Here is a 22,290-nt window from a genome sequence, read left to right on the forward strand (position 1 = left end):
GCCTCAGCTATTCACAATCTATATCAATGATTTGGATGAGGGGACCAAATGTAATATATCCAAGTTTGCTGATGATACAAAGCTAGGTGGGAATGTAAGTTGTGAGGAGGATCCAAAGAGGCTTCAAGGGGATATAGACAGGCTAAGTGAGTGGGCAAGAACATGGCAAATGGAATACAATGTGGCAAAATGTGAAGTTATCTACTTTGGTAGGAAAAATAGAAAAGCAGAGTATTTTTCAAATGGTGAGAGATTAGGAAATGTTGGTGTTCAGAGGGACCTGGGTGTCCTTGTACAGGAATCACTGAAAGTTAACATGCAGGTACAGCAAGCAATTAAGAAAGCAAATGGTATGTTGGCCTTTATTACAAGAGGATTTGAGTATAAGAGTATAGATGTCTTACTGCAATTATATAGGGACCTGGTGAGACCACACCTGGTGTATTGTGTACAGTTTTGGTCTCCTTACCTAAGGAAGGATATTCTTGCCATAGAGGGAGTACAACAAAGGTTCACCAGACTGATTCCTGGGATGGGGGGATTGTCCTATGAAGAGAGATTGAGTAGACTGGGCCTATATTCTCCAGAGTTTAGAAGAATGAGAGGTGATCTCATTGAAACATACACAATTCTTACAGGGCTTGACAGGGTAGATGCAGGGAGGATGTTTCCCCTGGCTGGGGAGTCTAGAACCAGGGGTCAGTCTCAGAATAAGGGGTCGGCCATTTAGGACTGAGAGGAGGAGAAATTTCTTCACTCACAGAGGGTGGGGAATCTTTGGAATTCTGTACCCCAGAGGGCTGTGGCGGCTCAGTCGTTGAGTATATTCAAGACAGAGATCGATAGATTTTTGGATATTAAGAAAATCAAGGGATTTGAGGATAGTGCAGGGAAGTGGAGATGAGGTAGAAGATCAACCATGATCTGATTGAATTGCCTACTCTTGCTCCCATTCCTTATGTTCTTATCATAACAGTGACTGCATTTCAAAAAGTACTTCATTGGCTGTAAAGCGCTTTGGGACGTCCGGTGGTGGTGAAAGGCGCTGTATATAAATGCAAATCTTCCTTTTTTTACGGTGACAGATTTGCTGCAGTTTAGCAGTGTGCGGGAATCCCGGGAACGAGAACGATGCCAGTCTTTCCCAGACTGGTCCCAATGACCTCTGCCTCCACTTCAGTGCGGTGAGGCTTGCTGACACAATGACATTCCCATCACAAGCCGGGAAACACCGGCAGCGCCTGGTCACTCTGTCTGAGCAACCCAACTTGAACCCGGGGGAGGAGGGAGTGGGGGGCGGCGATTGTGGGGAGTGTGTAACCAAAAAAAAAATTGCCGCGCTCAGTGCGCCTGTCCGCGCGCAGTGCCTGCCGGCCGTTGTAGTTCTTTGCTCAGTTCCCCGGCACTCGCTGGCGAAGGACAGAGAGAGAGCGAGCACTGCAGCTCCCGAAATGCCCCGCGGCCGGCATCGGCTCCGCTGTCGAACCAGAGCCCCGCCCCTCGTTTGTTTCCGATTGGCTGGCGCTCCGCGCAGAACGCGGAGAGCCTGACGCTGAGTGGCCGCGGACGCGGAAATCCAGCAGGTTAGGTTGAGCCGTTGCTTTATAGCCCGTGAATGGCTCACTCTCAGGCACAGTAGCTGCAGACAGGGGCTCCACTGTGTGCAAGGTACAGTGCTGGTGGGGCAGGAATGCACTCCATCCAAAGGGACACTGCTCACTGGGGGCAGAAAGAGAGAAGGGGAAAAAAATGCAACAACAGCTGCTGACTGCTTGCATTGCTGCTGGACATCAGGAATGAATATATCCAGGATTACTTAGATTTGGACGTTTATGATTTTTTTTCGAATTTAAAAAGAATTGGAGTTTCTAGAATTATTGGAGCTAAGGACTTTTCACCAGGACTGCTGGATGTGTGATTCCCTACACCTTTCAAGATGACTACATTGGATTATTTTGACTTTTTTAACGTTTTGCTTATCCCCAGCACTATTGGGAAGACATTGATACAGTATTTAGGATTATTGGAATCATTGAGTCAATGCATTTTAGCCACAAGAAATATTGGCTCTGTTGATGGAAAAATGCCTCATTCATTATTGGGAGACTTTTCTTGGATTATTGGAATTGAAGCATTTTCATTTGGGGGGTGTGTGTGTTTTTGCATCAAGAAAATGAAAATGTCATGGTCACCATCACCAACCGTGGGGATGTGCACTGTGGCTGGCTACCAGCTGGATTTATGGAGATGGCTTATCAGCAAGTTATTTTTCTGAGCAAAAAAGAAACCTGGAATATGTTACAAGCTTTTGGAATGTTCTTGTAATTTGGGTTAACTTCGCCATTGAGTGGGATGCATGGAACTCCGAGGATATATTATATCCAGATGATGTATTGAAAAGCCTGGGATGTATAGCGGATACTATGTGGATTTAATCTCAGTACGATAATGGGGATTTTACTACATTTTGGTATGGATTTAGTAAGAGGTAAGTGTGCTTCAGTACAAACATGTATTTGCAATTTAGTAAATATTGGTTAACAGTTGAAATCGATAATTGATTTTTTTTCAAACCAACTAAGCTGTCGGAGCTGATCATTAAGTTGGCAATATCTTATTAAAATAACCCTTTATCTGCTGCCTTTCAAGATTAATGGATTACAAAGGGCCTTTGATGGAGCACTGCTTAATTGAAATAGTGAACACTACAGTGCGGTATTGTGACAGTATATGGCTCCATGCACATACAATATGTTACATTGTACTGTGTTTTACTGAGATTGTTCAAACTGGGTTTTAGCGGGTTCTGGCGTTAACTCTTTCCGCACCGTGCCGGATTGCTATTACTTGTGACACAATTAGCCAGTTTCCCCTCGATTTCCCGAAATGTGAGCAGCCTGTGCACATGGATCAGGTGAACTTGTGTGTTTAAAAAAAAAAGTGATGTTTTCGGACTAGGTATTAATCCTCCCCCTTTTTTTTTTATTTTGATATGTAATAGTTAAAAGGTCTTTTGCTGTGACTTGGTTTTTAAACCATTCGGTACTTTAACACCTTGTGACATTTGCAATGTTACATAATTCTTTGTTTTTTTATGGATCGTAACTCCTAATAAATTATTTCTGTTCAGACTAGATTTCATGCAATTAAAATTCGTCCAGTGCTTTTTGGGGGCTAAACTCAGCATTTCTTGCAAATATGAGCATGGATTTTGGAAATTGGTTTTTTGTTGTCTATAAATTTGATCCTTTAGACATGAGCTGGCATCACTCATGGAAGAGGGGCCAGGACTTCTATGATCACTTGCTCAGTATAGTATTAGGGTCAGTGTAGATATTAAATGATGCGTTTATTGTGTGTTTTTTATTGAACCAAACGGGCTGTTTCTTCCCTCCCTCTCTCGAAAGTATCGATTGCATCCGCGCTGCTTGTCATGCCAAGTGTGAAATAGCGTTTTTCGCACCTTGGCTGCCGGCTGTCTGGCGGGGTGCTGCCTCCCTCCCTCCCGTGCCCTGGGATGCACCTGTCAGCCGCGCACCGTGCGCTTCAGCTTGGGCTCGGTGACTGGCAGCAGCGCTCCCCAATCGCACGCTCGATCTCCGGCATTCAAATGCGAAAGGAAGGAGCCAATCGGCCGACCGCTGGGGTGGCGCTTTTTGTCTCCTCACATTCGGGGTTGAAGCCAGGCAACACGCTTTAAACGCCAGTCGGGGTTGTTGTCCTCTGATTCAGCACTTTCAACTCGGGTTTGAAAAGGGCACTGCATCCGTCTACCTGAGACCTCGCCAATTCTGCTTTGTTGCACTTTAAACTATCTAAAAATAGCCTTAATGGACACTGAAAAGGTACAGTCCCCCCCACTCTCCAATTTAAATTGTAACTGAAAATGGTAAAGGAACCCACTCAATGCAGAATCATTGAAATCAATGGTTTCCTTCTATAACTGTTTGAACTTTGAGATTTGTATTTTAGACACAAAATGTCATCCAAATTATTATTTATAGGTGTTTTAGTTTCACAATACTGTAATATGCATAATACTTAAAGACTTTGGTACATTTGAGACCTAACTAATTCTGAAATATGATATTGATCTACCTTGTGATCTGTAACACTTTTAGTATAATTACTAAAGGGGGGAGTGATCAGTTGCATACACAACCTGTCTTTTTTTTCCCCCCAATGGCCCTTTTAATCCTCCTTGCTGTGTTCCACTGTAGTTCCATAATGCCTCTAGCACCTCTCTCAAGAAGCCAGTCTTCATGTCTGAGGTTGGGCTGTGTGTGTCAGTAGACTATTCAGCTTTTTTGGGGGGGCGGGGGGGAGGGTTTATCGACACAGCCTCTCCACTTCCTGTCCTCATCCAATGCCCGGCTTTTCCAGGATCGAAAATGAGATCCCGGATGATTAATTTTCTCCTCTTCTGGCTTGGGAACCAAACAATTGAAGCACTCGCCTTGAAATAGGTTAACTTGGCACCATGTAGGAATTGCAGGTGGACCCTTATGATCTGTGTGGTTCAGTACCACATCACATAGTGCTGGGTCTTGGGGGAGGGTTAACTTCCTCTTTCAATAAATAGAATCCTCATTTGCACCACACCAAAGTTCATGGTGTATTTTTCCATCACTTAGAATTGTACTGTTATATTCTCAAATCAAATTTCTCTCACGGTACATATTTCACGCATATATGCATTACATTATTAACCTTCAGTAATGTGACTAGCTAAAAATGCAGATGTACAGACAACCATCAGTAAATTTAAGTTTCATCTTAAAGTTCAAATTTGAGTGTGTCATTTTTAACTTATAAAGTGACTGACAACACTACATCCTGGAATTAAGGGGGGGGGGGCAGTTTTCTGCCATAGATCAACAAAACTTTGCTCCAAAAAGCTGCCCTCTGCTCACATGAATGGATTGTGTCCTGAGCCTGGTGTGAAGTCCTGATCACCTCCTAAGGGTAACTAATATAGTCCTTGATATTGGCTGTTCTGTACAGATAATATAGCAGACGTCGGTCCTCGTTGAGTGCTGCCAGAGAGCAACCAAAGAAAAGATTATTGCCCTCTGGGCCTCTGACATAATTTAACTTCGATAATTGAGCCCATTAAAGTGCTCTGTTCACACGGAAGCAGGAAGCTGGGACTTTCATGTGATTTTTCCACAGAAATAACACGTAAACTTGAGGGAGAATGTTTGTTTTCTTAAATACTATATTTTAAAGTTTAGATCACCCTTGAATTCTGCTGTTGAAGATGCTCCTTGGCAATAGTAGAGTTTAAGCAGAAAGTAAATGTTGTGGAACACAGCATTGCTCTCCTGAGCCCAGAGATGGTCCAAACTCGGACCAATTCGAGTGAATGTAAGGCTGCCTTTTATGTGATGGTGTTGCTGCCCGAGCAAGCTTCAACGCTGGCAGCAGTAGTAGTTGATAACTGAAGTGGTGCTCGTGCCTCCAGTGGCACAGAGACCCACCTCGACAGCACTTCTCTCACTACACTACCAGGGGAGCAGCTTTGTTAACCGAGCGCCTGATGAGACACTGGTTTGTTCACCTGGATTTGCGTTGCTGGTCTGTTCAGACTTCCCCGATGATGTGGGGAAAGTCTGTGGTTAGCAATTTGAGTTCTGGCTGTACAATTTTCCCCAATGCACAATTATTATTTCCCCCCCCCCCAGTGTTCTCAAGACTGCTGCAGTGTAAATGGAGCGGATTCCAAAATAGCAGCCTCCGCCTCGCGTGGAACCTCTTCAAGTAGAGATAGTTGAACAATCTAAATGAGACATGGGTGGTCCTCCAGTTGAGGCCAATTCATTAAATATATTCAAGAAGGAGTTTAGATATATTTCTTAAGGCTAAAGGGATCAAGGGAGATGGGGAGAAGGCAGGGACAGGGTACTGAGTTTGGATGATCAGCCATGATCTCATTGAATGGCGGAGCAGGCTCGAGGGGCTGAATGGCCTACTCCTGCTCCTATCTTCTTAGCGGGGGAGGTGGTGGTTGGGAATAAGTGGCAAGAATCAAGTAGCTTGCATGAACTAATATAATATGGACACATTTTCATGGTATGACCCAGCCTCCGCTGACCTTGGGTGTAATCACCACTATTGAAGGGTATTATTCAAATACAACAGAGTTTGAAAACATTATTTGCTTTGGGCAAAATTACAATCTAACATGCACTGGGTTCAACAGGCTCACACTTACATAAAGCTGCTGCCGTTTCGAATCTGCTGCGATCAGCAAACGGTAGAGGCCTCTTATTTATGGCAGATTATTGTTTTTTTTTGCATGTATACATTTATTTGCAAGAATAGTTGTGATTAATCTGCTGGAGGGACGTTCAGGACAATGATGGTTGTATTTTGACACATTGAGGGTAAATAAACATTTTCAAATGTCACACTACGACAGGGTAAGCCTGTTTTTCCAGTTCTGTACATAAGTCATTCATCTTGGGGCAAATCAATGCAGGAGATGATCATTTCTACTTGCTTTTAAATAGTATTGAATTTTGTAGTATTTTAACATGTATTGCATCACTGCACCCAGTCCAGTCTTGGCCGTGCATCCTATTGGGCTGTAAGATGCCTCCTTTCCCATAATATTTGTGTTTAAGTTGAGGTTAAATGAATGACGTTTTAGAGGTTAATTCATTGAAACAGTGCTGCCTTCAGCTGGTGTTGCCCGATACAGAGCATGACTCAGAAAGAACTATTGAAGTCTCCAGGTCTCTGACAGGAAGTCCGAGGGAATGGGGGATTATATAAGAACTGCTTGCTAATGGAACATTTATTGCCAGACATTGAGGTATGGAGCACCTGCACATTGCTTTAAACTCTTGCGTGCATAGAAACATTTGGATGACAACATTTTACTAGCAATTACAGTATACTCTTTAACTCTTTGAGAACGCCAGTAGAATTTCTACAGCAAAATATAAATCGAGAGTCGAAGGGACTCCTTCTGGACCTGAAACATAATTTTTATTTCTTATGCATTGTGGGATCTGGGGCAGGGTAGCTGTGGGCAGCTCCACCTTACAAGGGCAGATTGGGATGGGCACATTGAAATGCCCTTGCAGGCACCGGACGGCCACTCCAATGACCCCATCCCCAGGATTTGGGATTTGGGATTGGGCCTCTGGTCTCGAGCTAGGGTAAGTGGGGTGTTCCTTTCCACTGCCCTTGTGGTGGCAGAGTGGACTCCAGGAATTTCAAGGCTGTGTCTTGCTAAGTATCAGCCATTTTTATACACGCACAAAAATGGCTGACACTTAGCAAGACGTGTATGTATAACTTTTTTTTAAATTGCATTGTTAACTCATCCCTTTCTATGTATCTTCTGCAGAACCTGGTTAGGTTGATTATCATCTCCTGAGTGGTTGTGTCCCTTGGCTAATTTTATATCTGAAATTGCTCAAGCTATTAAAAAATTCTTACTGGGCTTGACAGGGTAGATGCAGGGAGGATGTTTCCCCTGGCTGGGGAGTCTCGAACCAGGGGTCACCGTCTCAGAATAAGGGGTCAGCCATTTAGGACTGATGAGGAGAAATTTCTTCACTCCGAAGGATGTGAATCTTTGGCATTCTCTACCACAGCGGGCTGTGGAGGCTCAGTCATTGAGTATATTCAAGACAGAGATCGATAGATTATTGGATATTAAGGGAATCGAGGGATATGGGGATAGTTCAGCAAAGTGGAGTTGAGGTCGAAGATCAGCCATGATCTTATTGAATGGTGGAGCAGGCTCGAAGGGTCAAATGGCCGACTCCTGCTCCTATTTCTTCTGTTCTTAAATGTAACAATTTGAAACTCGTGGCATGGCACCGTAGACCTGTACCTATTTTACTCAATGTTGAAACATTTATGCTGAGAATCCCTTTGTTTTCACCAAAGAATGGCAAGAATTTATATGGCACCGCTCAGAAATTTCTCAAAGCGTTTCAAGTACTATGAATCACTTTGAAGCGTAATTCCTGTTGCTGTCTTTTTGTTTTGCTGATGACAACAGTTAGTTACTGATTAGAGAATTGGGTACTCCCCCACCCCTCTGTTATGGGCAGCACAATCCCACTGTGTATTGGCTAAGTAGCTGTGTCTCTCTACCCACCCAATTAATCACACTTCATGTATGATGGCATCTCGTGTGTTGTTCCTAAAGTGTTAGTTAAAATAATGCAAATAAAATCCAACCGTTCTTCACATCAAAAAGGCATTATATCATTGCAAGAGATGACTAGAAATAGCATCTGTACAGAGTGTCCTTTATAGATGGTACAGGACCTGATATAGATGGTACAGGACCTGATATAGATGGTACAGGACCTGATATAGATGGTACAGCACCTGATAGTATATTGTTCTATTCCATGCAGCCTAGCCACATACATCACAAGTGATTAAAAATCAGTTCCTTGAGATATAAGAAGCATATACTACTGCACTGTGGTGTGTGTTACATTTATATAACTTTCTTCCAGGTTTTATTGCTTTGCAATTTAAGTGTGTGTGTGTGCGCGCGTGTGTGCGTGTGCATGTGTGAAGATGGATGTACTTGTGTGGACTCAGTGAAGCTGTGTATAATAGAATTCCCAAAAGACAGTCTACAGTAGAATGCTAATCGGTCCAATCATTCTAAGAATTCTGGTACAGCAGTTCACCAGTGTAGTAACGCATGTTATTGGGGAGAGGTAGGATGAGCGTTCCACCTGTGCTTCCCTATGTGGAGAATTCGCTATTTCCGTTCAATTGGCATGAGGCCAGAATGGAAACCAGGAGCTTCTGCAGAGACAGAGAATAGGAGAGGATGTTGATTTGTACCACTCTGTGTGCTTCCTAGTGGCCAACTACAGAGCTGCGTTGGTAGTGAGCTGTCTGCCCTCTTGATTGGCAAATGGTTTGTGCTGTGGCAGACCAGAACTCAATAGTCCGCCCAAGTTATATCTGGAAGGTGTTACCAGTACAATCATCAGGGTTGACTTTCTGAATCTGGGCTCCCAGTGGAGAGCTTTGTTTGCTGGCCCTGCATTTCAGGAAGTCCTCACAGGTGCACACTCCATGGGTTTCTTTCCCCATTTGAAGTGGAAGGAAAATCATGGGAGTCGGTCCATAATTTCCTGGCGAGGCTGTGTGCTGTGATTGCACATTTGGAAAATGTGGCTCTCAATACTGCACCAAAAATACTGGTAGAGCTTGAGCAATTCCAGTCCACATTGAGAGGGTTGCTGTGATTCCAAACTATTCTCCTCGCCGTCTAAATATAAATGGGCACACAAAAGGTTGAAGGAATTTTTCTTTTCCCTGCTCAAGGCAAGGGGTTAAATAATCTTTTACTTCAACATCTGTCCTGCCTGTTTGAATTGTAGATGTGTGGTTGGAAGTGAGAAGTAGTCTCCCAGGGTGTATTCCCTGTACGAGAATAACTATACTCGTTGACTAAATTTAACAAATTGTGACTCTGCACAAATGAATACCAGAAACGTGCTTAAATTAAATTTGAATGTATCTTTTTTTTTTAATATAGATTTCTATTTTTAATTATTAGAGGCCTCCACCGCGCTCAGTGGGGGTGGTTGCGCAGTTAAAATCGCCTCCGAAAACCTGCCGCCCCCTTCTCGCTTGATTCCTACCAGTCACCACCTAATTGGGCACTTGCCTTTAGGGGGCCGTGATGCCTGTTTGACTAAGACTGGAGCCTAATTAATACATGCAAATCGGGGTCCTGTGATGTTAAGAGCTCGACGGCATCTTAACTGCCGACTGAGTGGGGCGCGGCCACCCTGATTGGCGACACCTGGTCTGGAGGAAGAAGAGGCCCTGTGGGGTAAAGGTTAAACTTTCCCTAGTAGGGCCAGGGGCAGGAGGAAGAGGAGGAGTGTTACTCCAGGCCCCACAAGAAATGTCTGGCCCTACTGCCCTTGGCTACATCCCCTCCCACCCTCAAGACCCTGCCGAAGCCCTCTCTTAAACCCACCCCCCCACCCCGCCTCCCCCACACAGATGACTTAATCGAGTGCAAGTGGGCGGTCTCTGGGTTGCCAGTTTGATGTAAACGAGGCCCAGGAGTTAAAATAGCCCAGGCCTCAAATTGATGATGTCGGGGAAGGCGGGGGTCTGACACTCTACCTGACCACCCGATACCCGCTCCCAGTTTTTTGTTCTTGGGGGGAAAAAAACCTCCTCTTACCCTCCGTCCCAGAGACAAGCCAAGAGAAGTTTACAGGATTCGGGGAATGTTTCCTTTTTGTCTGTGAGCAGAAACACCAGAGAGCAACTAGTAAAGAAATGCAATTTCAAGAATTTTTTTTTTCTCTCCTCATCCCTTAGCTATTTTCAACTCCACTTGCTCGGTAAGACACATGTGACTGGGTCTTGGCAGCTCAGGATTTGCTACATGTTTAAAATAGCTGCTTTGTTTCCAGCTGCTGTTTTCGATATGTATACACTTTCCTTCAGATCAAAAAGAGTTCTAAACCCAGTCATCAGGGCCAAGGGGTTACTGTGACATTTTAAGTATACAAAGCACAAAAGAGATGCATAATCTTGAATCGCTACCTCTATACTTCATTGCACATCAGTTTAGCAGAGTACAGCAAGGATTTGAAATGACTGCAAGCAGAATAATTGGCTCACCCCAAATAAACTGTTTATATTAAAAATAATCAATCTAAGGAACCGTCTGTGTGAGATATATATATAAGAACCCTGTGCCTTTTTATCTTTTGTATCAGATTCCCCCTCTTGCAGTTGTCTGCAGGGTAAGCCTTGAATCACTCTTCTACGAGGTTGAGCAGGTAGCCGTGGCTGTGTCTGGAGGTTGTGGACAGATCCTGTTTTGGAAGAGGAGAATGGATAAAGGGCCAGTGATCACACAAAGATGCTTTTAGTCCATAGAACAGATTAACTAAGTCTAGTAGAATAGGAGCTCTGTTGTGGCATGCGGGGGTTGACAGGCAAGCAGTCATATTGCCTGCTTGGATACTGAGTGTGTATTGGAACTCGAAAGAGTTTTATATAAAAAAAACACATTTTTCCACACACATCGCTTTATGAATACATTTCTGCTGCATGGAGCTGTCATAAATCTTGAGCAGAAAGAAGAAAACAGACATTGCATCTGGCATATTTATTGACTAATAATCTGCAAGCAGACTTGACGTATCATCACCTCGTGAGATATTTCTACTGCAATCCTTTTTTTTCTTGAATACTAAAAATATTTATGACTTTTATATATAAAAGGAAATAGAACAGACCCATTTTGTCCCATTAGATGTTTTTTAACACTCAATTTAAATAATCATTACCTCATATGTTGGATCTTGCAACCAGACTTTCCTGTTTGAAACCTGGGCTCTCAAATCCCGTAACCTGTACAAACACAACACAAACCTACAGCACAGGTACTTGGGTCTTTGAACTGTTGCTTCTTTACACAATCACACTGCAGAAGGGAAAATAACATTTTTGATACTCTTGTCGTTTGCCTTAATGTCGTCATGTCAGGTAATTTTGTTTGTGTCTAAATGCTTTTTTCTATATTAGCCAAATTCTTGACTGATGGTGCATTTATATTAGTGAGCTGAATGGGGAGACAGTGCTGTAATGTACTGTACATGAGGTGATGCTGTCTCAAGGCGCTGAAACCCACCTCAAAGTATATTTTCAAAGGCAAAGCTCTACTTGAGGCAAATATAAAAGGCAGCACAGGATGCCTTTAGCTGCCATGATTTTCTGACTGTAGGAAGGCTGATTTTTCTTTCCCATGTGAAGCAGACATAGCCGCACTGTTTTTCCATGGCATTTTAAAAAAAAAAACTATTTTGAAGCATTTGTAACTTGCTCCGAGTTCTCAGTTTGCAGTCTGACAGAGACCCTCTGTCAGGATGCAATGTATTCCTCCAGCTTCCCTTCTCCACTGACCCCTCATTAAAATTTCTTCCAACAAGCACTTCTTTTTTTTTTCTGTTCAAGAGAGGCAACTGTCTAATGCCAAGTGACTATCTGGATTGTTTTCATTGTCCGACACTCTGAAAATGTGAGTTTACAAAGAGTACTGGAGTGTCATGTAAACTCGGTCAGGCCCTGAAGACAAAAAATTCCTTTTTCCGCTGGAGACAAAGGCAGACTTTGTGTCTATGAGCAGGCCCTAACAAAACAGCATTTCACGCGGGATGGTGGGCACTGTAAATCACGCTGCTCTTGTCCACTGTGAGGGCTCGCTCTCGGAGCTGAGTACTCCTGGCCAGTCTCCATCCAACCACTTGGGTTATTCTAACTGCTTTCATATAACCACCAGTTTCATCAGCTTTTTTTTCTTTATTTCTCCTTTTCTCTTTCCCCCCCCCAACCCCCGTTCTTTCCTGAAGGTATTTACTCCTTGCTAGGATTTCCCTGTTCCACAGGTGCCCTCTGATACCTCACCCAAGTGGGCATTATTCATGTGTGAGTCTGGTTAGTTTTGACAGGCTATTTTTGTTCATGGAGGCATCAGAACATAAGAACATAAGAAATAGGAGCAGGAGTAGGCCAATCGGCCCCTCGAGCCTGCTCCGCCATTCAATAAGATCATGGCTGATCTGATCCTAACCGCCAATCTACTATCGCAGAACCATCTCCTGAATCTAACAGAATTAGACACACGAAATAGGAGCAGGATCAGGCTACACGGCCCCTGGGCCCGCTCCGCTACCCACAGGGCCATGACCGATCCGAACCTAGACTCATGTCTAGGGCAGAACCTGAGCCTGTGCATTTCCAGCAGGGAGTCGGGATAGCGATTTGGGAATAGGAGCCCAGGCTGCTCTTCCTATTCTATAATCCGGGCCCTGAGGCCAGTTGTCGCACTCCTCCTCTAGCTGAGAACAGCACTGACTGAAGATGGAACCTGGGACCTCTTACTCACTGGATAAACACTCTGAGCCACCAAGGGATCCCAATCAGTTTTCCATGGCACGTCCCCTCCCCCCACCCCATAAGGGGAAACTGGGGAAAATTAATCCCTTTAGGCCAACAGTCCATCAAAGTTGACCACTGTCTTATCAAAGAAAAAAAAAATCATAATTGCTGTAAGTTAAGCACATATATAATGTTCTACACAACCAAGAAATATCAACTTTACTTCAAAGAAAATGTATCTTCAGTGCTCGGTGATGGTTTTTCACAAAGACCGCACACTTTGTATTACACTGGTTAGACTAACCATTTTGAAAAGTTCCTGTGTGGCTGCTGAAGATCGTTTCAAGTGATCTATGGATATAGTTACAAAACATCTTTATTCTTTGTCGACCGAGAGAAGCGAAATCTTGCTGGGGAAAAGTGGACGTTAAATGTCACTATGTAATGAAGCTACTTTGGTGGTGAAAAATGAGCTGGACTCTCTACTGCACATAAACATAGTGACAGCCTAGACTGCGTGTAACAATGAATGAACCCTTTGCCGTCACTAGATTTTGACCTATATGAACAATGGAGCTGTAATAGTGCTGGTACCAGGCCTGTGTTGGCTGATAAGATTCCTCTCGTTCAGAAATGTGTTGTTCACAGCACAAGATGCAGAAGGCTTAACTCCAGAGTGCACAAAGTGGGTGTATTCGTTGCCATGGAGAGCAAAGGGCAGGAGAGACATCCCAGCAATCTGCCAATAACCAATTCAACCCCCCACCCCCAGCCCCCATCAAAACCCAAGCAAGGGCAGAGCAGCATTTGTCCTGTGCCAGTGACAATTCTGACACAAATGGAAATAACAGAACAATTTCAATAATTGCATTAGTATTGTGGCTGCAATAGAAACTCATTTCAACTTCCAGAAATCACCAGTGCCACTGTGAAAACCTGTCCTGATCACATCCTTCATACTCTCCTTATAGTATTGTACCCAAATGTTACTTCAATTGTCTGCTGGATCTTTTGTAATAAGCCCGTATCTGATGTAAAAATACCAAATAATGATGCATAGAATTAATGCACCAATTTCTGTGTTCAGTACCGGGGCCAGTCAGAGCAGCTGAATATCATTTCTGGTCTGAAGTGTTTGATTTATGTATAGTCTGGTCTGCTTTGCTTCTGACCACCAACTCCTGTTCCAATATTATCAAACATTGCAGCACTTGAAATACGGGCTGTAAAATACCAGAAACTTTATTGGATTGCAGATTTGAGCCCATTCATAAGTAACCATTTCCTGCATTGTGTTTTGGCTGTTGTTTTTGTTATTGATGTGGTCTCTGGTAGGGGTGCGTGTCATTACTGGAACCATTTTGGATAGCCAGTCCCTCAGTGATACTTCTCCATCTGACTTGGCCAGTGCTTCAGTTCGAGGAGGCAGTCCTTTTTAACTTGGCTTTAGGTGCACTCCACAGTTTGATTTCAAAAACCGCACAATCCAATGCAGGCTCTGTGGAAATCGCTAATGACGGAAGTTATCTGCAAGGAACTGAGCTAGAAGTGGAGGTTCTTGCAAAGTACAGGGTTAAATCAACTCCTGACTGGGTGATGTGTGATTTGGCACCAAGATGTCTGTACTCTTTTTAACTTTTTGTCGCAGATTTCTTTTTTGTGCATGAAGAATAATCAAAGTTATTGTCTTGTACAACAGTGTGCCATGTCAAGGTCATACCTAGTCATAGGACCAAAGCCAGGTGAGCGCTATATTTCCAACATGGTCCATGGTGGATTGTGCAACATTCCTTTTATTAAGTTGGTAATATTGGTGAAATTTGGAGCTGAAAGACTTCGCTCTTCCATTGTGTTGGGTCATCTTGTGCCTCCTCCATTCCCTCCCTGAATTGGAGAGAAGATCATTCTAATTTTTTTCAAGTGTCCTAGAAAAAATGTAGTTGCCTGTGAATTGTAAATTTTAGTTTTCTTATGAAAGTGCTGCGAGCTCATGTTGGCCTGTAATACTCGCCTGTTCTTTCTTTCCATTTGTCTCATTCGTATTGCTGCTGTTCTACCTTCCTCTTTTTAAATACTTTATGTTTACATTCTAGCACATTGCTATACTTACTGTACAGTAATGGGAACAAGATGCAGTAAAAGTCTTGGCCTACTCATTGGCTGGCTTGAGGGATAACGTGTTTCAGTGTGAATGCTACCACAATTAGTTACAAAAATCAAAAGTAAAATGAGTTTTAGTGGGTATGAAATTGACCCCTAACTTGTCTCTAATTGGCAATCTCCCTGTTTACTGTATCAGTGGTGAATAACTTGTGTATTACATGAAGTATTGGTTTAATTCTACCTAATGCAAGATAAAGGCAACTTAAAAACATGTGGATGTTAGTTATTCCTAAAAGAAAGGGTTAAGTTTTTGAATTAAATACAATAAACAAAAAGTTAGCTTTCAGGTGTTTGTGACGTTACCGTAGCAGCAGTGATTGAGTTAACATGTGCCTCTATCTGCTGCTGATTAGGTTGTGATAGGCAGATAACTTATTGCTCACATACGATGGAGCAGGGACATGATTTTATCCCAATGTAGCCACAAAGATAGAGAAATGCTGTTGTACAGGATTGTAGAGATGGTAAGAGTTGGAAATGTGTTTGTGTGTGTGTGTGTGTGAGAGAGAGAGCTGCAAAGGTGTTAAGTCTTGCTATCCACTCAAATTTCATAAATATACATGTGTATACTTTTTTTCTTAATGGAGGATAGCTAATCTTCATCATCCTTCTTTAAGCCAAGCGATCAGGCAGACGATTAATTTCTTCCACCCACCATCCCCAACTCTCAATGCTTGTGTTGATGGATGGATTTGTTAATAAAACTAGGAGATTTAGCTGCTCCAGCAAAGTCTCCATCTCTGAATCATACAACCCAGGAAAACTCTTAAGCTTGGTCTCAAGCCTGGGCTCAGTTAGCTATTCTCAGTTGGGCTCGTGATACGGCTGCTACAGTTAGCGGTAGTGTTCCTGGATTAGAGAAGGGAAAGTGGCTTTGGGTTCCCGCTCCTGAAAACTAAGCAGTGACCCCTCGCTGGAAGTGTGACCATGTAGAAGCCAGGTGAGGACCGGATTGGCTTCAACTCTGACCTCTTCAACAGTCTGATAGCCAGTCACCACTAACTGTTGAGGTTTGCATGTGAATGATGGTTACGTGGGTGAGGTACTAGAGGGCAACCACCACCCATGGAACGTACCCCATGAAGGAGTCAATGCCAAGGTACTAGAGGACAACCACCACCCATGGAACGTACTCCATGAGGGAGTCGGTGCCTTTTAGGAGAGAAGGAGACACAATTATAAAAAGAAAATCTTAACTAAGATGTTCAATTTCTCTCAAGGGCTCCACTCAGTGGCTTGACTGAGAAGAAACAAAACTATTGCCGACAGATCTAACAGATTTGAAACTTGAAATCAAGGATTGGCTTTATGGGAAATTATCTTTCTCCAAATTTTATAAATTCAGTTGAAATGAAATCATTAGAAAATTCCCATTGAAGTCTGCAACTATGATAATTTATAACCTTAAATGATTTTTTTTTTAAAATCCAATAAAAATATGCAGACACTGAGGCTCAGTTATCTTGCCATTATACCGGCCTGCTTCAGTGCTTTTGGAACAGGTGAAGATGTGCTACTGTTGACAGTGGATGAGGGACAACTGCCAATGTCTGGCGGCCTTAATTCACAAGTGCCACAGGCTTTCATCACCAACTCTGACCGTCTCCACAGTAGTGAATGGTGAGGTTTTTTTTAGGCTCTCGCCAACTTGAATCCATGGTGTATCTGTAAATTTTGGGTTACACTGTACTAATGACTGACTGACCAGTGAGCACAATTCATCTGTGTGTGTGTGTGTGTGTTTCTCGAGGTGAAGGATGTTGGCACCGGAGATTGGAGCATTTTTTTCCCCCATTTTGGCCATCCAGTGTCAGCATCAAACCATTTGAGGTCAGGCACAGCACAGCCCGGTGCAGAGTAAACCTCCCTCTACACTGAGGCAACAGTGTGCCGCAGACAGCACCTCCTACTGCTTTTAGTTTTGACGTGCAACATTTTAAATATTTCCCACATTAGTCATTCTGTGGCCTGTCGGTGTCAATGAGTCCAAAATTTAGCAGTAGTTTTGTGCTTTGGGCCCTTGCCAAGTCGAAACCGGGGGTTGACTCTGCCCGGCCATTTTACGTTTGATTTTTACATAAATAAAAATGCAATCTTTTCAGCAGTGAGTGCTGCTTGCCCTTAAAATAAACTTTTTATTCCTTCAGTCAGTCAGTTAAATAGAACTGAGTAAGTCAAATCTTTGGTGGCATTTGTCGATTTATTTCCCCCCCCCCCCCCATTGTTTTCTACAGTATGTACATGGATGGGCTGTAAATTATGAAGCGCTTAAATATTTTGACTTTCAACATGAACTGGTTGGATGACCTACAATAACTCACATGTGCTGTAGAGGTGTGCATTTAAACTCTGCATCTGCTAAAAACATTTAGGTAGAATTGCCACAATTACTCATTTTAAAAGTTGTATTTGTGTATAAATTGCTGGGTTCGCTTTAGGGCATGTATGAAGAGATTTTAACTGAATAACTGCTCTTTTTATTGGCAGTAATTTCACCTCGCTCCTGTGTGAAATAGTTCACTAACAATGCTCTGTTTCAGACCTCTTCTAACGTACAAAGCGAGCAGAATACAAGCTTTTTTTTATATCAAAAAAGAAAAGGCCCATTTGAGCAACTTTAAAGTGTGTCAGTGCGGGGAGTTGTCATTTATTGGTGTAGCGAAACAATGTGGAGCTTGTCTGGAGAGTTATAAGCACCCATAGAGCATAAAGAGCCAGAACGAGCCTGGGTCCAATGCGCAAACAAGCACACATCTGATTAAAATATGCTGACCCTTGGGAAGTAAAAAAGCACCTTTGTTTCAAGAGTGAACTGGCGAGGTGTTTGTGCTGAGGGAGGTCCGCTGCCTCTGCTGGGCGTCTCCCAGCAAGTAACCTGCATTCTTGAGCACGGAGACAGAAATCAAGCCTAAAATTGCATGGGTTTGAGGAGGGGGAAAAGTTAGTGCACAGACTGTTACGTGGAATTTAAAAAAAAAAAAATGTTTTGTCTTTGCCTATTATTATATAATCAGTGTATGTTTTCAAATAAGTAACTTGGTATGCTAAGTAGATAATTAGGTGATTGATTCCCGATGCATTTTTAAAAAAAAGTGTTATTCTCAGGGTTTGAAAAGAAAGCTGGATTTGGTGCATTGTGGAGTTTAGCAGCGTGCATTTCTGTCGTTGCATAGCTTCAAAAAATGTAATTCTCCAGTTACATTAAGCACCCCTGGTGCCTTAGATGGTAAAGTGGATGTCCGCTGTGAAACAGAGCCATGCAAAGCGGTAAGATCCCAAGTTCTACCCTGGCATGGCAGTTAAGTACATGCCTTGGCCGCAGCAACCCTTAGTTAGGGAGGCGATAAATTAGCCAGGTTTCCCATTCCTCACAGCCAGTGACTCTTGCCCGACCAAGTGTTCTTGGATGAGGACCGAATTCGGCTCATCACTTTTGCTTTCAAATAACCTGCGACAGTTGCTGCCTAAGCTCCCATGTTAAGTATGGCCACTTAGGTGATGTACTGGCGGGTGACTGGTACATGTGGAACTCGCCAAGGCTTCTTCGGCAGCACCTCCCAACCCCGCCACCTCTTCCACCTAGAAGGACAAGGGCAGCAGGCGCATGGGAACACCACCACCTCCAAGTTCCCCTCCAAGTCACACATCATCCTGACTTAGAAGTATATCGCCGATCCTTCATCGTCGCTAGGTCAAAATCCTGGAACTCTCTACCTAACAGCACTGTGGATTATTTGAAGGGGCTGCTCCTCGATTTTTGGTTGCACTTCAGTCCCACGCTCTTGATCTACGGTCACCCGGTGCGGAGGGGAGCGGGCAGGTTGGAGGACCTCCTCGTGGGTCTGCTCCTGGGCCTGGCTAAGAAAGCCATCAATTGGTCCAGGCAGCGGGCGGTCGAGGGGGTCGTCCAGCCAGATTGCCTCCCTCTCTTCCGCGGCCATGTTCGCGCCCGGGTGGCCCTGGAGATGGAGCACGCGGTGTCCGCCGGCACGCTCGAGGACTTCCGTGACCGGTGGGTGCCGCGGGGACTGGAGTGCATAATTGATTTGGATAATCAAATTCTAATTTGATTTGTTAACGTTTATTTAAAGTTCTATTAGTTACAGTTTATTTGTTTATTTTTGATTTGTCCTACCAAAAAAGAGGAACAGCACTGTGGGCGTTCAGCCAGATTGCCTGCCTCTCTTCCGCGACCATGTTCGTGCCCGGGTGGCCCTGGAGATGGAGCACACGGTGTCTGCCGGCACGCTTGAGTACTTCCGCGACCGGTGGGTGCCGTGGGGACTGGAGTGCATAATCGATTTGGACAACCAAATTTTAATTTGATTTGTTAAGGTTTATTTAAAGTTTTATTAGTTGCAGTTTTTGTTTATTTTGCTTGGTCCAATCAAAAGAGGAACAGCACTGTGGGAGTACCTTCACCACACGGACTGCAGCGGTTCAAGAAGGCGGCTCACCACCACCTTCTGAAGGGCAACTAGGGATGGGCAATAAATGCTGGCCTTGCCAGCGACGCCCACATCCCATAAACAAATTTAAAAAAAACTGTAGGCCAGCATAGGTCACAGGCTTCAGGGGGTGGGAGGGAGTGCAAAAGGAGGAGAAAAAAATTGAAAGAAAAGAACTTGCATTTCTGTAGCACCTTTCACCACCTCCGAACATCCCACAGCACTTTGCAGCCAATGAGTTCGTTTCAAAGAGCAAAGGCAGATATGGCAGACAATTTGTGCATGGTAAGGTCCAACAACCAGCGTTGAGATGAGATGAATGACCAGTTGATTTGTTTTTTGGCGATTGTTGGTTGAGGGCGAACCTTGGTCAGTACATGGGGAGAACTCGCTGCTCTTTTTAAAACTCCCGTCGGATCAGTTATGTGTACCTGAACAGGCAAATGGAGTTTCAGTGTAATGTCTCAACTGTAAGACACGCGACACTGCATCAAGGTGTCGGCCTGAAGGGGCAAAAAATAAAGTTCTATCAATTTTTTTAATTTTAAAAAAGAAGTGTTGGTGTTTTATTGTGTTTTCAGGTGGGTGTAGATCCTGGTGCACTGGGTTCAGAAAATTCCACATTATTGGAAAACTCAAATGTGTAGGCAATGCGTTTGTTGCTTTGGTAATTTTTTTTTAATGCAATTTTTTTGCTTGTTTTAATAGTTTAAAAAAAAAATAATTCTTAAGGTAACTGTGCTAAACAGCAATGTGATGCATGGGTGATTTGAAACTAGGGAGTCAGCCGAGGCTCAGTGGGTGGCACTCTCTCGCCAGGAGGTTCTGGGTTCAAGTTCCCCGCTCCAGAGACTTGAGCACATAATCTAGTCTGACAGTTCAGTGCAGTACTGATATGGAGTGCTGCATTGTTGTAGGTGCTGTCTTTCAGATGAGATGTTAAACTGAGGTCTGATACCAGGTCTTAAAGGGCTAAATTATGCAGCCAGGTAGCAGAGATGTGGTTTGTATTCCCTTGAGTTTATAAGGTCGAGGGCGATCTAATCAAGGTGTTTAAAATGATAAAGGGATTTGATTAGGTAGATACAGTGAAACTTATTTCCTCTGGTGGGGGAATCCAGAACAAAGGAGCATAATCTTCAAATTCATAGCTAGGCCAGCTTGGCGTGAAATCGGAAAGCATATTTTCAGACAAAGGAAATTCGGAACTCTTTCCCCCAATAGGCTGTGGATGGTGGGTCAATTCAAATTTTCAAGACTGAGATCAATAGATTTTTGTTTTTTTAAGATTATCAGGGCACTTTGAGAAAAGGCGGGTAAATGATGTTGAGGTTAGCCATCATCTAATAGAATGGCGGAACAGGATTGAATGGCCTCCTCCTAATCCAATGTTTCTTCTCTGGTGGATGTATAAGATCCCATGGTTTGAAGAGTGGGGGAATTCTCCTGGTGTCCTGGCCAACAGTTAGCCCTCCACCAACACCACTAAAACATGGTCATTAATCTTGTTGCTCTTTGTGGGACCATGCTGTTTCCAAATTGATTGCTGTGTTTGCCCGTGGCTACACTTCACTTATTGGCTGTGAAGTACTTTGAGATATCCTGGGGATGTGAAAAGTGCTGGATAAGTGCAAGTTCATTCCTTTTTTCATTTCACTCTCTGCTCACACAAGCTCGAGAAATCAATATGGCTCTTTTATTGGGGATCTGGGAGTGCCATCTGTGCATGACAACTTTAGAATATTGGGGCTTTTGCTTCCATTGCCTTTGGAGGTTTGGGATTAATTTCAATTTTTTTTTCTTGCTGGTTTTGGTACCAGTGCTTACTGACCTTGGAGACTAAGTTAAACTGGTGGATGGAGTGGGCTTGATGAGCGGAATGGTTGGCCTTTTCACCAATGGGATGTATTTCATTTTTGAAATGTGTCTTGAAGTCCATTCCCACTGACTCTTGATTCACGGTATATTATCTCTCTATGTTTTTCTGACCGGAAATAGCAGCGAGAATACATTTTCAAAATGGACAAGACACCATCCACTTGCGTAATACATTTTGTTCACATCTGCTACAAATTTTATCCATTTCCAGAGACTTTCTTTTGATTGGCCTCTTTCTCCCTTCCCCTTTCTCCCGTCCCCTTTCTCCCGTCCCCTTTCTCCCTTCCCCTTGATGTAAAAAGACTACTGAGCACTTGGTTTGAGTATAAAACAAGGCTTTAATCAACTGTTTCACAACCATGAGATTCTAGTTACATCACTAGTTCCTGGTTACAGAAACATCCTGAGCAAGCTGGGCCCACGCCCGAGTATTTATACTCCTTGGACGGCGCCACCAGCTGGCCGCCCAGTGTTACTTCATGAGTCATGAGAAACATAGAAACATAGAAACATAGAAGATAGGAGCAGGAGTAGGCCATTCGGCCCTTCGAGCCTGCTCCGCCATTCAACGAGATCATGGCTGATCATCCAAACCCTAGCACCCGGTCCCTACACCGACAGCCATCCCACACAAGCCCTATCCCCGTAACCCCACGTATTTAATCCCCCCCTAACACTAAGGGTCAATTTTTTTATCATGGCCAATCAACCGAACCCGCACATCTTTGGACTGTGGGAGGAAACCGGAGCACCCGGAGGAAACCCACGCAAACACGGGGAGAATGTCTGTGTGGAGTTTGCACAGTCACCCGAGGCCGGATTTGAACCCGGGTCCCTGGCGCTGTGAGGCAACAGTGCTAACCACTATGCCACCGTGCTGCATCATGATAAGATT

At 43.7% G+C, this 22,290-nt stretch overlaps 1 long non-coding RNA gene across 3 annotated transcripts in view; it reads left to right on the plus strand.

The window, feature by feature from the left end:
• Positions 1–1,612: 1,612 nt before the first annotated feature.
• LOC147102858 (uncharacterized) overlaps positions 1,613–22,290 on the plus strand; it is a 456,768-nt gene continuing 436,090 nt past the window's right edge. For 2 of the 3 annotated variants that reach the window (XR_015073136.1, XR_015073135.1), the window contains exon 1: positions 1,613–2,488. This is a non-coding gene — a long non-coding RNA (uncharacterized LOC147102858). The remainder of the gene's footprint in view (positions 2,489–22,290) is intronic. The other variant, XR_015073134.1, reaches the window with a different exon arrangement.

This window comes from Somniosus microcephalus, chromosome 21, assembly GCF_052327205.1.
Source record: "Somniosus microcephalus isolate GS21.2 chromosome 21, FLI_Smic_1.0, whole genome shotgun sequence".
NCBI lineage: Eukaryota > Metazoa > Chordata > Chondrichthyes > Squaliformes > Somniosidae > Somniosus > Somniosus microcephalus.